The sequence below is a fragment of the Haliotis rufescens genome, unplaced genomic scaffold (assembly GCF_023055435.1).
Source record: "Haliotis rufescens isolate VD_foot unplaced genomic scaffold, xgHalRufe1.0.p SCAF_596, whole genome shotgun sequence".
In the NCBI taxonomy this organism is placed as follows: domain Eukaryota; kingdom Metazoa; phylum Mollusca; class Gastropoda; order Lepetellida; family Haliotidae; genus Haliotis; species Haliotis rufescens.
Window position 1 is genome coordinate 1,215 of NW_025964330.1, and position 13,053 is coordinate 14,267.

The 13,053-nt window shown below is 37.6% G+C and overlaps 1 long non-coding RNA gene across 1 annotated transcript; it reads left to right on the forward strand.

Annotated features, from left to right (window-relative positions):
• Positions 1–3,418: 3,418 nt before the first annotated feature.
• On the forward strand, positions 3,419–13,033 carry LOC125374593. Its single transcript, XR_007218683.1, has 3 exons — positions 3,419–3,630; positions 6,369–6,497; positions 11,784–13,033. It is a non-coding gene; the product is annotated as an uncharacterized LOC125374593 (long non-coding RNA).
• The last annotated feature ends 20 nt before the right edge of the window (positions 13,034–13,053 follow it).

The window sequence follows — 13,053 nt, forward strand, 5'->3', positions numbered from 1 at the left end:
AATCATTCTTACTACCCCACAAGATGTGTATGATACATAAATACATGTGTAGATGTAAATCATACTTACTACCCCACCAGATGTGTATGATACATAAATACATGTGTAGATGTAAATCATACTGACTACCCCACAAGATGTGTATGATACATAAATACATGTGTAGATGTAAATCATTTCTTACTACCCCACCGGATGTGTATGATACATAAATACATGTGTAGATGTAAATCATACTTACTACCCCACCGGATGTGTATGATACATAAATACATGTGTAGATGTAAATCATTCTTACTACCCCACCGGATGTGTATGATACATAAATACATGTGTAGATGTAAATCATTCTTACTACCCCACCGGATGTGTATGATACATAAATACATGTGTAGATGTAAATCATACTGACTACCCCACAAGATGTGTATGATACATAAATACATGTGTAGATGTAAATCATTCTTACTACCCCACCGGATGTGTATGATACATAAATACATGTGTAGATGTAAATCATTCTTACTACCCCACCGGATGTGTATGATACATAAATACATGTGTAGATGTAAATCATACTTACTACCCCACCGGATGTGTATGATACATAAATACATGTGTAGATGTAAATCATACTGACTACCCCACAAGATGTGTATGATACATAAATACATGTGTAGATGTAAATCATACTGACTACCCCACAAGATGTGTATGATACATAAATACATGTGTAGATGTAAATCATACTGACTACCCCACAAGATGTGTATGATACATAAATACATGTGTAGATGTAAATCATTCTTACTACCCCACCGGATGTGTATGATACATAAATACATGTGTAGATGTAAATCATTCTTACTACCCCACCGGATGTGTATGATACATAAATACATGTGTAGATGTAAATCATACTTACTACCCCACCAGATGTGTATGATACATAAATACATGTGTAGATGTAAATCATTCTTACTACCCCACCGGATGTGTATGATACATAAATACATGTGTAGATGTAAATCATTCTTACTACCCCACCGGATGTGTATGATACATAAATACATGTGTAGATGTAAATCATACTGACTACCCCACAAGATGTGTATGATACATAAATACATGTGTAGATGTAAATCATTCTTACTACCCCACCGGATGTGTATGATACATAAATACATGTGTAGATGTAAATCATTCTTACTACCCCACCGGATGTGTATGATACATAAATACATGTGTAGATGTAAATCATACTTACTACCCCACCGGATGTGTATGATACATAAATACATGTGTAGATGTAAATCATACTGACTACCCCACAAGATGTGTATGATACATAAATACATGTGTAGATGTAAATCATACTGACTACCCCACAAGATGTGTATGATACATAAATACATGTGTAGATGTAAATCATACTGACTACCCCACAAGATGTGTATGATACATAAATACATGTGTAGATGTAAATCATTCTTACTACCCCACCGGATGTGTATGATACATAAATACATGTGTAGATGTAAATCATTCTTACTACCCCACCGGATGTGTATGATACATAAATACATGTGTAGATGTAAATCATACTTACTACCCCACCAGATGTGTATGATACATAAATACATGTGTAGATGTAAATCATTCTTACTACCCCACCGGATGTGTATGATACATAAATACATGTGTAGATGTAAATCATTCTTACTACCCCACCGGATGTGTATGATACATAAATACATGTGTAGATGTAAATCATACTTACTACCCCACAAGATGTGTATGATACATAAATACATGTGTAGATGTAAATCATACTGACTACCCCACAAGATGTGTATGATACATAAATACATGTGTAGATGTAAATCATTCTTACTACCCCACCGGATGTGTATGATACATAAATACATGTGTAGATGTAAATCATTCTTACTACCCCACCGGATGTGTATGATACATAAATACATGTGTAGATGTAAATCATACTTACTACCCCACAAGATGTGTATGATACATAAATACATGTGTAGATGTAAATCATACTGACTACCCCACAAGATGTGTATGATACATAAATACATGTGTAGATGTAAATCATACTTACTACCCCACCGGATGTGTATGATACATAAATACATGTGTAGATGTAAATCATACTGACTACCCCACAAGATGTGTATGATACATAAATACATATGTAGATGTAAATCATAGTTGTATCTTCTTGTTTTGGTAACATAATATTTTTTGATGACGTAATTTACCAGTGCCTGTTTCTTTTACTATTTCTTGAAAACATTTCTCACTTCCTTCAGTTATATAACTGATAAGTACTTACATGTGTTGCTGTCAAAATTCACAACATTCGGGCTACTGGCAACTTCACGTTACATAAGACCTTCACATTTCCCGTACCGCATCGCCTTACCGCTGTACTGAAATGCATGCAAATTATGAAGCCTGCTCGGGGATTTTACAACATAGATATTGGTACGAATACAGTGAAAATCTGTTGATTTTTAAGAGTGTGAAATCCAAACATCAAGGGCATCGCTTTCAGTACCGATTGCAAAACATCAACAAAGCCATCTGGAATAAACGATCAGCTGATCTCACAGTCTCACTTAGAACGGCTGCCAAGTGGTTAACGATACAATATACACAGTCATGGTCATCCCTGATGTATCTTTGAATCAAGGAACATCTATTTCCAGACATGACAATAGATAGATCGTTGTTTAGATGAAAAGATATACTGTCAATACACCAGCGTTGCCAATAGAGGTGAAGGCTATACTGATTAACTGTCTATAGGTGTGAGAGTGACATCACATGTCCGCTCGTATTGCGCATGCGCCATCAGTTTAAGGTTGGACTGTCTGGGTCAGCACACCTAGCGGGGTAGTGAAGGGAAGATGAATTGAAAAAGATCGCCTATTATGTCAGGGCTTTTCATAAGTAAAACACCCTCTTTTTATTTTCTTATCTGATTGTATAACAATTTTCATGTAAGTAGATTTTTTGTTTGTGTTGTGGGATGGATACCCGTCCGTCTGCTCCAAGTGTGGCATCACTTAACTCGCCCTAGATTCTCAACCTTCCTGCGATTGATGGTTTCACATGCACGTAATTCTTTCAAAGTCAAGAGGGATTTACCTAACATTCGTCTACACGTTCGTCTGAGGACAGGGCACACAGATCTTGTGATATGCTACATAATGGTAGTGAGAGTGAACTACCCAGGGCCTTCGGACTTTACAACCTTGTGCATACTGTTACAACTCGTGTGGTAGGAATTTCTGAGAAGAAACAGCTTTCAGGAACTATTACATGTGATTATCATCCTCCAACAACATCTGGCTAGGTTACCCCACGTGACTCAGTTCTCTCTTGTACATCTCACAGGGACACTTTGGATTTCGGATTGGAATGATGTTATGCTTGTACTGTGGAGGACTACTCATTCAAGCAGATTATTGAGGAATTGCACTCTCCTATGCCTTGGACTAAGCCCTTAGTCACTAATGAACCTGCCCCTCATTTGATGGAACCGGAATTCGCAGATCCTGCACCCCCAGCAGTTCCACACCCTGCCATGGCCATCCTCCTCTAGTAAGTTAGAACAACAAGCTAAGCTGCTTTGCTCAGCTTCCCTGCATTGAAGTCTACTATTATTTAATGAAGTTTTCCTCTTCAAGATGAGTTTTCGCATGAACAAACTTGAGGATATGGAAGGCGTCAACATGCATATGATGAACATTGGAGCCTACCTTAATTGGATTGCTGTGTTAATTGAGTTTTGGCATAGGTTACTTGTGATTCATGAGTATGATACAGAAATGCCAGCGGATCAAGAAGGTCAAGTGGGTTTCATTCAGAGTGCTTTACATGGCATCCTCAAGGAATTATGAGTTTCTCAAGTATGTATGTCGTCCCAACTTGCTTTCCCTTAAAGCCACCATCTACAGGTTCAAATAGTCTCTGTACCCTTAACACCTAGGAACTGGGAACAGTCATTGATGAAGTCAATCAGGATACTAAAGAGAGATTCCAGGTTTCCACTATTAACCTGGTGGCGGGCGAAGACTTACAGGTGACCTGCCGCTACTCCCAGAGATCATCAGGATCCTCCTAAAAGAAGATATGTCACTGCAGGATGAGATTCTTTCTGTGCCCCTGCCTTGACGGACAAGAAAGACTCCTGTGACGACACAAATGACGACATCATCGTCATAGAGGTAGAAGCAAGTCCATCTCCAGAGGTAGTGGGACTTGCCGTAAAACACTACCAGTACTTACAACCTCCCTTTGTTAAACCCTTTCCTGTCAGCTTTGTTTATGGATCTTGATAACAGATATATGGATTTCAAACTAACGTGAAAACGAGGACCAGTGGGAGGGTGTCTGCTGTCTTACTCCAACATTTGGAAGCATGTGACGTCAGACCACTGCTTACTCAAAGTTGTAAGGACAGTTTACAGTCTGGACTGTCGTTACTTGATAACAGTGTAAGAACCTACATTGAAACGTCGCTCTTTATTGTAATAAAGAAGTTGTTCTTCCATTAATTCTTATCCTTCATCAGAACCAAATATGATGTTAAAATATGGGAAGTGAGGTCACAGAAATGCCAGTGTTACGGGTTTTCATGGAAAATGACAAGTATTTGCATCTATTATTTGTTACTGTTAATGTTTATAATCAAGGCTGTCACTAGTGTCAGCTATTTGGGAGTGTTACATGCCAGATCCTGCCTTTTCCCTCTGTTAAATTCTGCACATGATGTAGTAGAGATAAGGTATTTGAAGGAATTATTAAACAATAGTTACATTGTGCATAATTCTAAGAACATTACCTCTACTTAATCAGGAGCAGTCCCACCCACCTCCCCCATTCATCTGCATCTAGGATGCTGGGTATTTTAAGCCGCCCCACTTTTGTGCAGGAAACTGTACCCATTGTGAGTGAGGTGAGGGGTCCCCTGTGACTATGGTAAATAGCTGACAGTGAAAAGGGTGTCTGTTGAAAAATCTGAAGATTTAATAGTGTGATGACAGCCAAATTACAGAAATTATGGCTGTGATGGAATAGGGGTAGTATTCTTAGAATTATACAGAGTGATAACTATTGTTTGATGTCTTAATACATGCCATGCATTTTCTTTCTGTTTCTCTCTCAAACGTTTCTACTTCTCATGATCAGTTTTGACCAAATCAGTGATTGTACATACTCTTAGATCTTTACTTGGGACCGGTACATTTTAGCTTGGACCGGTATTTTGCATTTTGACCTTTCAACTTCAACCATAATGAAAGCTGAAACTTATTGCCATCATTCAGCCATTTTTGGTTGAAATGAAATGATGATTGAGTGTAGTCCCCCTTTGTAAGACATGTAAGGGGGCACATGCAGTCCAGTTATCTAAAGACTGAAATTTTCTGTTCAGAGTTGTGTCCCTTAATTGTAAAAGGTTCCGCCAGGTGTTTGATGTGACAGTGATTCCATTGAAGTTTGTCTTCTGTTTTGTCTGTTTCACTGGCATTAAAGGGTAGTGTATAATTACAAAAGCCCAGGTGAATCTTATAGAAACGGGCTCCGTCCGTCCTTCCGTACGTCCGGCCGTACGTCTGTCTGTCCGTCCGTCCGTCACGTTTCGTTTCCGGAGCATAACTCATAAACCATTCAATATTTTTTCATCAAACTTTGCAGGTCTGTCAGGTACATGCTGAACTGGTGCCTTTTGCTATTGAGAAATTTTAGAAACTTGTATTTTTTACATTTCCATGGCAACAAGATGGACTTAGCTTCTGTGAGGGTAGGGTTCGTTTCCGGAGCATAACTCATAAACCGTTCAATATTTTTTCATCAAACTTTGCAGGTCTGTCAGGTACATGCTGAACTGGTGCCTTTTGATATTTAGAATTTTAGAAATATTTATTTTTTACGTTTCCATGGCAACAAGATGGACTTAGGTTCCAAACTCATCTCTTTTTTTACAACTTCCATGACAAGTTCCACCTCGGTTAGGGTTTGTTTAGATTTAATTATGTCATAAATTCTGCAACAGGGGTGGGGGATATAGCCACGTTAGTGGCAAACTCTTGTTGTATTCTGAGCAACATACATGATGATGAGTGTAATATATAAGCTGGTTACATGACAACTTCAGTGGAAGTCGCATATGTTGCAGGAGAGGAAATGGCACTCATTGAGCTGGTGTCGTTGTTGGCTGATACCTGTTTGTGCCTAAATGTTGGAATCTTAATGGGTATAATTAAGAACAGATGTCTTTAGATTGATTGTTTGATTTGAAGTTGATGATTGAGTGAAAGAAATTACTTTCAATTCAGAACTCCAACCTCCTTCCTGCACTCTTCAAACCGCATAGAGCAGGCCCAGGCATTCACATGGATCCGCAGTCACTTGGAAGAGGACAGTGAGATCTGTGTGCCTAAGCATGAGGTCTATGATGATTACAGGTCAGTGTTCAGCTACCACTAAACTTTCATACAAAACCTTTATAGGAGGAACTAGCCAGAATATGTTTCATGTAAGCTCAACTGGTGAAGCTATTGTTATGGCATTGTGTCTCTGTTTTGATATTGCCTTTAAACTTGATTATATAAATGTATTCCTGTTTGTTCACTATTGTAATGAAGCTTACAATTCAAGACTGTTACTAAACATAAAAATAACTGGTAATATGCGGAAATTCTGTCTTGTTTTATGCTCCTGATTCCGATTCCACTTCTTCCTGATTCCAAAGTCCCAGCTTTCAGTCCCTTATGTCATACCTTCTCTCACAACTTAATTTACAGTCTGTTTGGCTCCAAATGAGAACGTTGACTTGAAAAATAACTCAAAATCGGGAATAGTCTATTAAATGTCAATATGGTACACAGCAATAAATACCCTGTAGTCAACAATATCTGTTGTTTGTTATTTTTATTCCCATCACTGGAAAAAGTTGTTTAAGTTGACATCTTGAATGGAAGGGGCACAATGGTAGGAGGAACAGCGCAAACATGAACTGCACATGCTAAATTTTATATGTTGTTGTTGGCTGATAAGATGCGCTACTCAGCTGATGTGAAACAGTTGATTTTTAAGGTGTAAGATTTCTTTCAGTGAAGCAGAAAGAGAAAACCATTTTATGCCATTAATAAATACTTGAAACAAGCTTCTAATGCTCTTGGTATGTCTCCTAACAAGCTAAAAAACGTTATCCGTCGACAGGGCTCCAGCAATCAGGCAAAGCAGTTGGGGGAACATATCAAAGCCATGTACGGTTGATAAATTAGACAGTGTGTTATATGAACAATTTGGCATCCTTCATCTCCGAAATCATTATCAATCAAACCATCAAGCAGAAATGTGAAGAAGGATATGATCCTGTTTTCCTAGATGAGACATGGGTAAGTGCCTCTCACACAGCCAGATGTCAGTGGGTACCCATTGGGGTCTGAAAGGAGTCTGGAAGAAAGTTACCAATGGAAAAGGGTGAAAGACTTATTGCTGTGAGGGGGGCAGGGGTGGCCCAGTCGTCTAAGGCGCCACGATTCCCTGTGCAGTGTTGCGTCCCTTGGACACATCAGAAACCTATGATTGTGGGTTCAAATCCCGGTTCGCCCCGATTATGTTTCTAGGTTTGTCAGCACCATACCCCAGCTCGTGGGTATTCACCGAAATGGAAAACGTCTAGGACCTGCATCACTTCGGGCTTTCCTCCCACATAAAGCTGACGTGCCTTGATATAACTGGAAAACTGTTAAAAGCGGCGTTAAATCTAACTCACTCACTCACTCACAGCTTGTGACCTCGTCTTTTGAGCCAAGGCTAAGGACAACAGAGACTTTCAGTAGCACACAGAAATGAACGGCAAGGTATCTGGAGTGGGTGAAAGAGAAATCGGCACCTGCTTTGTGTGCCAAGTCCCTTGTTATCTTGTACAATGAATCATATCACAGTATGCAGGATCCAGACAGCAATGCCCCGCCGTCTATTAGCCTTAACGGGGATATTGTGACATGCAACAGATGAATATGACCTTTCCTTTTAGGGCTACAAAACCACAACTCTTATGAAATCATCAAATATTAACAAACCTGACCCTGTGTATATGGTTGACAATTTCATCAAAGGTCAAGGTCACACCGTCTTATGACTTCCCCCCCCCCACCACTGCGATCTGAACCTAATACATGGGGTATCGTCAAAGGTGACGTTAGACGATTGAACACAATGTTTAGATTGCTGGATGTTAAAAAGCTAGTAAATAAATTTCTTGGTCGGGTAACAGTGGAGTCATGGCAGCGTTGTGTTAGGAAAGTCGTCAACGAGATAGAGTCAAGATACTGGTCACGTGAGGAAGGGCAGCATGCAACAGTCCCACCTATAGTTGTGACCATCAGCAGTGACACAAGCGCTTCTGATGACGTGGGCTGTGACATGAGCGGGTCAGATTGTGATTAAAATTATCATGAGACTACCTCTGTTATGCTGTCATCCCCTGTACCATTGTGTAGCATATGCGTGTTTGCACTGTTCCTCCTACCATTGTGCCCCCTCCATTCAAGATGTCAACTTGTACACAATACAACATGATAGTTTTTTAAACAACTTTTTCCAGTGATGGGAATATTGTTAGGTACAAGGTATTCATTGCTGTATACAGAATTGACATTTTATAGACTATTCCTGATTTTGAGTTATTATTATGCAGTCTGTACAAGATGTCAGAACTTGTCATAGATGATACGTCATTGATAGTTTCAGACATCTTTTCTTCCGATCACTGCAATTAGATTTGATCGGTTTGAGTTATTATGTTGAGTGTTTCTTTTCTGAGTCACCTGTAGATCATGGCAGAAAATGTGCTTGGTGGTATTTCCACCTTCGAGACAACTACACATAATCTTAACAAAAACAACAGGAAATACTGAAAAATTCACCAAAAAACATTATATACAGTAGGGTCTTTGAAAGGCATATAGAAGTGATACACATGAGGAAGAGAATATATGGATGTGAACTTCTTTATTATGAGGAACACAACATTTCAGTGTATATGCTTACTTCTTTATCAGGTGAATGAATCATACAGTGATCTATACAGCAATATATATGTACAATATGTAGAATAATATACATATGTATATATTTATGATGCTTCAAAGTGAGTTGACCAGTCAGAGAGCAGAAATACTGACCCCACATGAGCCTGTATACTGTCAGTAAAAATCCAAGATGGTTGTTGCTGACTTACATGAGACTGTATACCAACAGTAACGGCCATCTTGGATTTTCCAACACCCACTTCACATGTTTCACATTAAAATTTTGGTACAGAAATTTGTTATTCGAAATTGTGATATGCAAGGACATTAATCTTTTTTAAATCATGTTCGTGACTTTATTGAGAAAGATTATATAGTTAAAATTGTCAACAAGGTTTGGCCTCTAAGGTTTGAGTAGTCTGCCTTTGAACCTTAACGTCATCGGTTGTAAGTGTCAAGTTTTGACATGACGTGGGATATGGATACCAGATAGTGTAAACCATGTCAACTTTTCGGCATAATAAATTTGTTATGGTGCCTTTAGTTGCTGTATACGGTGTCATATTTAGTTAGCAGAAACATTTAACACTGTATATGACAACTAAAGACATCATAGCAAATAATATAAGCAATATGTAGCAATATACAGTGTCTGCTCTGGCTTAAATTTTCTTTGGGTCACTAAAAACAATGGACCCTTCATCATGGAATTAGGGATCCAAACAAAAAGATTTGATGGTTCCAGTTTATAGCATTATGATATAAAATAAACAACTGAACATGTACAATTGTTGCGAAAATCAATACTTATTGCAACTTCAAAACATCAACAAATTATAAGTATAATAAAAGAAAGTGAAGTGAAGAGAGGTGTAGCCTAAACAGTGGATTTGTGGTCATCAAAGTGGAATGCCTATTGTTAAGGCAGGCAACAGTAAGTGCATTGGTTGTGGTTTCAGTAACACATTACAAGTCATACAAAGTGAACTGTCAAGTTGTAACCAACTATATTTAGTGAGTCAATCACTTTGGAAATGTTTGCTTTCTTTGAAACTGGTTTGTTATTTGTGTTATTCGTACCAGGTTTTTTCCATTTATTTACGGTTTTTGACTTCGGTTTTGCCGAAGCAATTTACTAAACTGTCCTGTGTATGGTGGCTAGTTCACGGCGATCACAGTAAACTACTTTCTCATGAGGATACGACATATTTCACAGAAGAAGGTAAATCACAAACTTTCATGAACAGTGCCAGAGTTGTCAATTTCACTTAAAGTGACAAACTTTTAAAGACAAAACATGAATAGACTATTGTAGAATAACTAAATATTTATAGTCAACAAAATGAAAACAACACTTACATTCATGTTTTGGCCTTTATTCTGTATTAATACAAGGTCACTAGCTTATCTCGCTTGTCACTGTTACTATGTTAAGTATTCTCGTGATGTGCCTTGCTATTTGACACAATGTTGAGATATTTTCGACCAATCAAGCTAAATAAATTACAGATTTGATTGTTGAATGTGCAGCGCCTGATTGGCTGATGCAAACCTACAGACCATACCAATAATTAATACATGCAACACAAAAAGTAGATGTTAGTCGAGATACTGGTTTGGTAATTTGTGATAAAACAAGAGAGAAAGTACAGTAAGCAATATATATAAACAAATACTGTAACTTTGACCAAAAAAACAATATATACAGATATATATATATATAGATATAGATATAGATATATAGATATAGATATATAAAAATAAAAAGCACAGTAAAGTTCTAACTCTCAGGCACAATATAGTAATAATTAAATAAGTGGAGTAAGATTGAACACAGTTTTAATAGGCTAGCGCTTTCAACTCGTACCACATACGAGTCTCATCAGGCCATAACTGAATAACGGACATTATTGTCAAGTTTCTTAACAATAGGCATTCCACTCTGATGACCACAAATCCACTGTTTAGGCTACACCTCTCACTTATTCAGTCCGTTATTCAGTTATGGCCTGATGAGACTCGTACGTGGTACAAGTTGAAAGCGCTAGCCTATTAAAACTGTGTTCAATCTTACTCCACTTATTTAATTATTACTACACACACACACACACACACACACACACACACACACACACACACACACACACACATATGTTTATGTTTATACATACAAAAAGTGTAATGCATCTAAAATATATACATATGTATGTTTGGAGGAATTTAGACAATAAACAATATATACACAAAATACTGTAACATTGACTAAAGAGCAGTGAATAAGGCAGGTACCAATAGTACATTATACACAAGGAAAGACAGTGTTCTGGTCTGTGTCGAGATCAAAACCTATTCAAAGCTGCTGCAATGACAAGAACAACACACATCACCTCCTCGTATATAATTTATGTGTTTATTTGGTCACAAGCCAATTTCATTTGATGAGAAAATATGTTCAATCTGTACAGATAAGAGATTCTGATATCTCATGAATATCAGGAAACTCACATTACCATGTTACCTGAGGAGATTTCTTTGTCACGTCTTTGTCATTGGTTAAGTTTTCCAGGATTTTTCCTGCGCAGGTTGAAAAGAAAAGACCAAAAATTCTGGTCTTAATGTTTAAGTCAAAAGAATATCCTTTAAATTATGTCAAAGATCACCATCTTGAACTGACACTTCAGGGATTCATGTTTTTCTTATCTTTTGCAGGCTGTACTGTGAAAGTCATAATCTGAAGCCCCTTTGTCCAGCTGATTTTGGGAAGGTCATGAAATGCGTTTTTCCAAATGTCAAGCCACGTCGCCTTGGGCAGCGAGGACAATCAAAATATCCTTTGAAAGAGACCTACCACTCAAAATCATTTTAAACCCACAGTCACAATATTATGAGAGCACATTGGCATGAATTAGATCAGTACAAATGACTGTTTACAAGGCTTGATACAGTCTCACGACCGTACACACCCAACAATACATGTGGGCCAGTTACAAAAACTGTTCTCTTGCCCTGACTTGCCCTGTCATTATGGGCATTGTTTGCATTATTTCCTGTGTTATGTTTTCACCTTGAACTTCACTACAGTCAAAATTTGTTTATCCGGGAACTTGCGTTTTCTCAAATATCTTCCAGATAAAAAACATTTCCATATACATAGCTGAATCCCTTGTCAACTGACCAGAGTTAACTCCCCTACCCAAATTCTATGGAGGCAAAGATATGCCTAGGATTTTTATATTTTTGCAGTAAGAAAAAAGACATTGTATCCCTTTAGCGAATTCAGGTAAACAAAAAAGTGATAACAAACTTAATGTTAACCAATGAAAGTGTGAAATTTGTAGTAAAACTTTGGATTGTGCATGTGGTTGCTGTAAATAACCGTGACTTTGTGCAATCTGCCCATCTGTTCCCTGAAGTCAATGTGAACAACATTCAATGAAATTTTTATTAAAATAGATTACAAACAGTCCAGATATAAAATGAACACTTTTTCAAACCATATTGTGTAATAACAGGATTAAATTATACAATACTCACTCTTTTGATGTTGGTTGCCGGGTGATGAATTACAAAACAAACACATTATTCACTATCCGGTTTTTGGGACACCCCTGTGTGTATTTTGCACACTGTTGGTAATTGAAAGTCATTGGAAGATTTCAGAATAAATGAAGCATCTTATGTAGTGTATATTTTGTTTCACATAAATATCGTCTGGTAGGCGAGGTTTCCTGATATCTGGGTTCTGGTGAAACGGGGTTCCGCTCTAGTCACTTATTTAGTGCTAATAACAAATAAAGACAAGACACCAGTTAAACATAGATTGCAAATATATTTTAGTGAAACAATTTTAGAACCATTGCATTGATCTGTGGCATGTTTACACACAAGGATTGAGTTTGCATTATTTTACAAATATTCAGTTAGTCTTTATTGTGAGGTGCAGCTGATGACAAATGTTTCTGAAAAAATATTTTGCCTT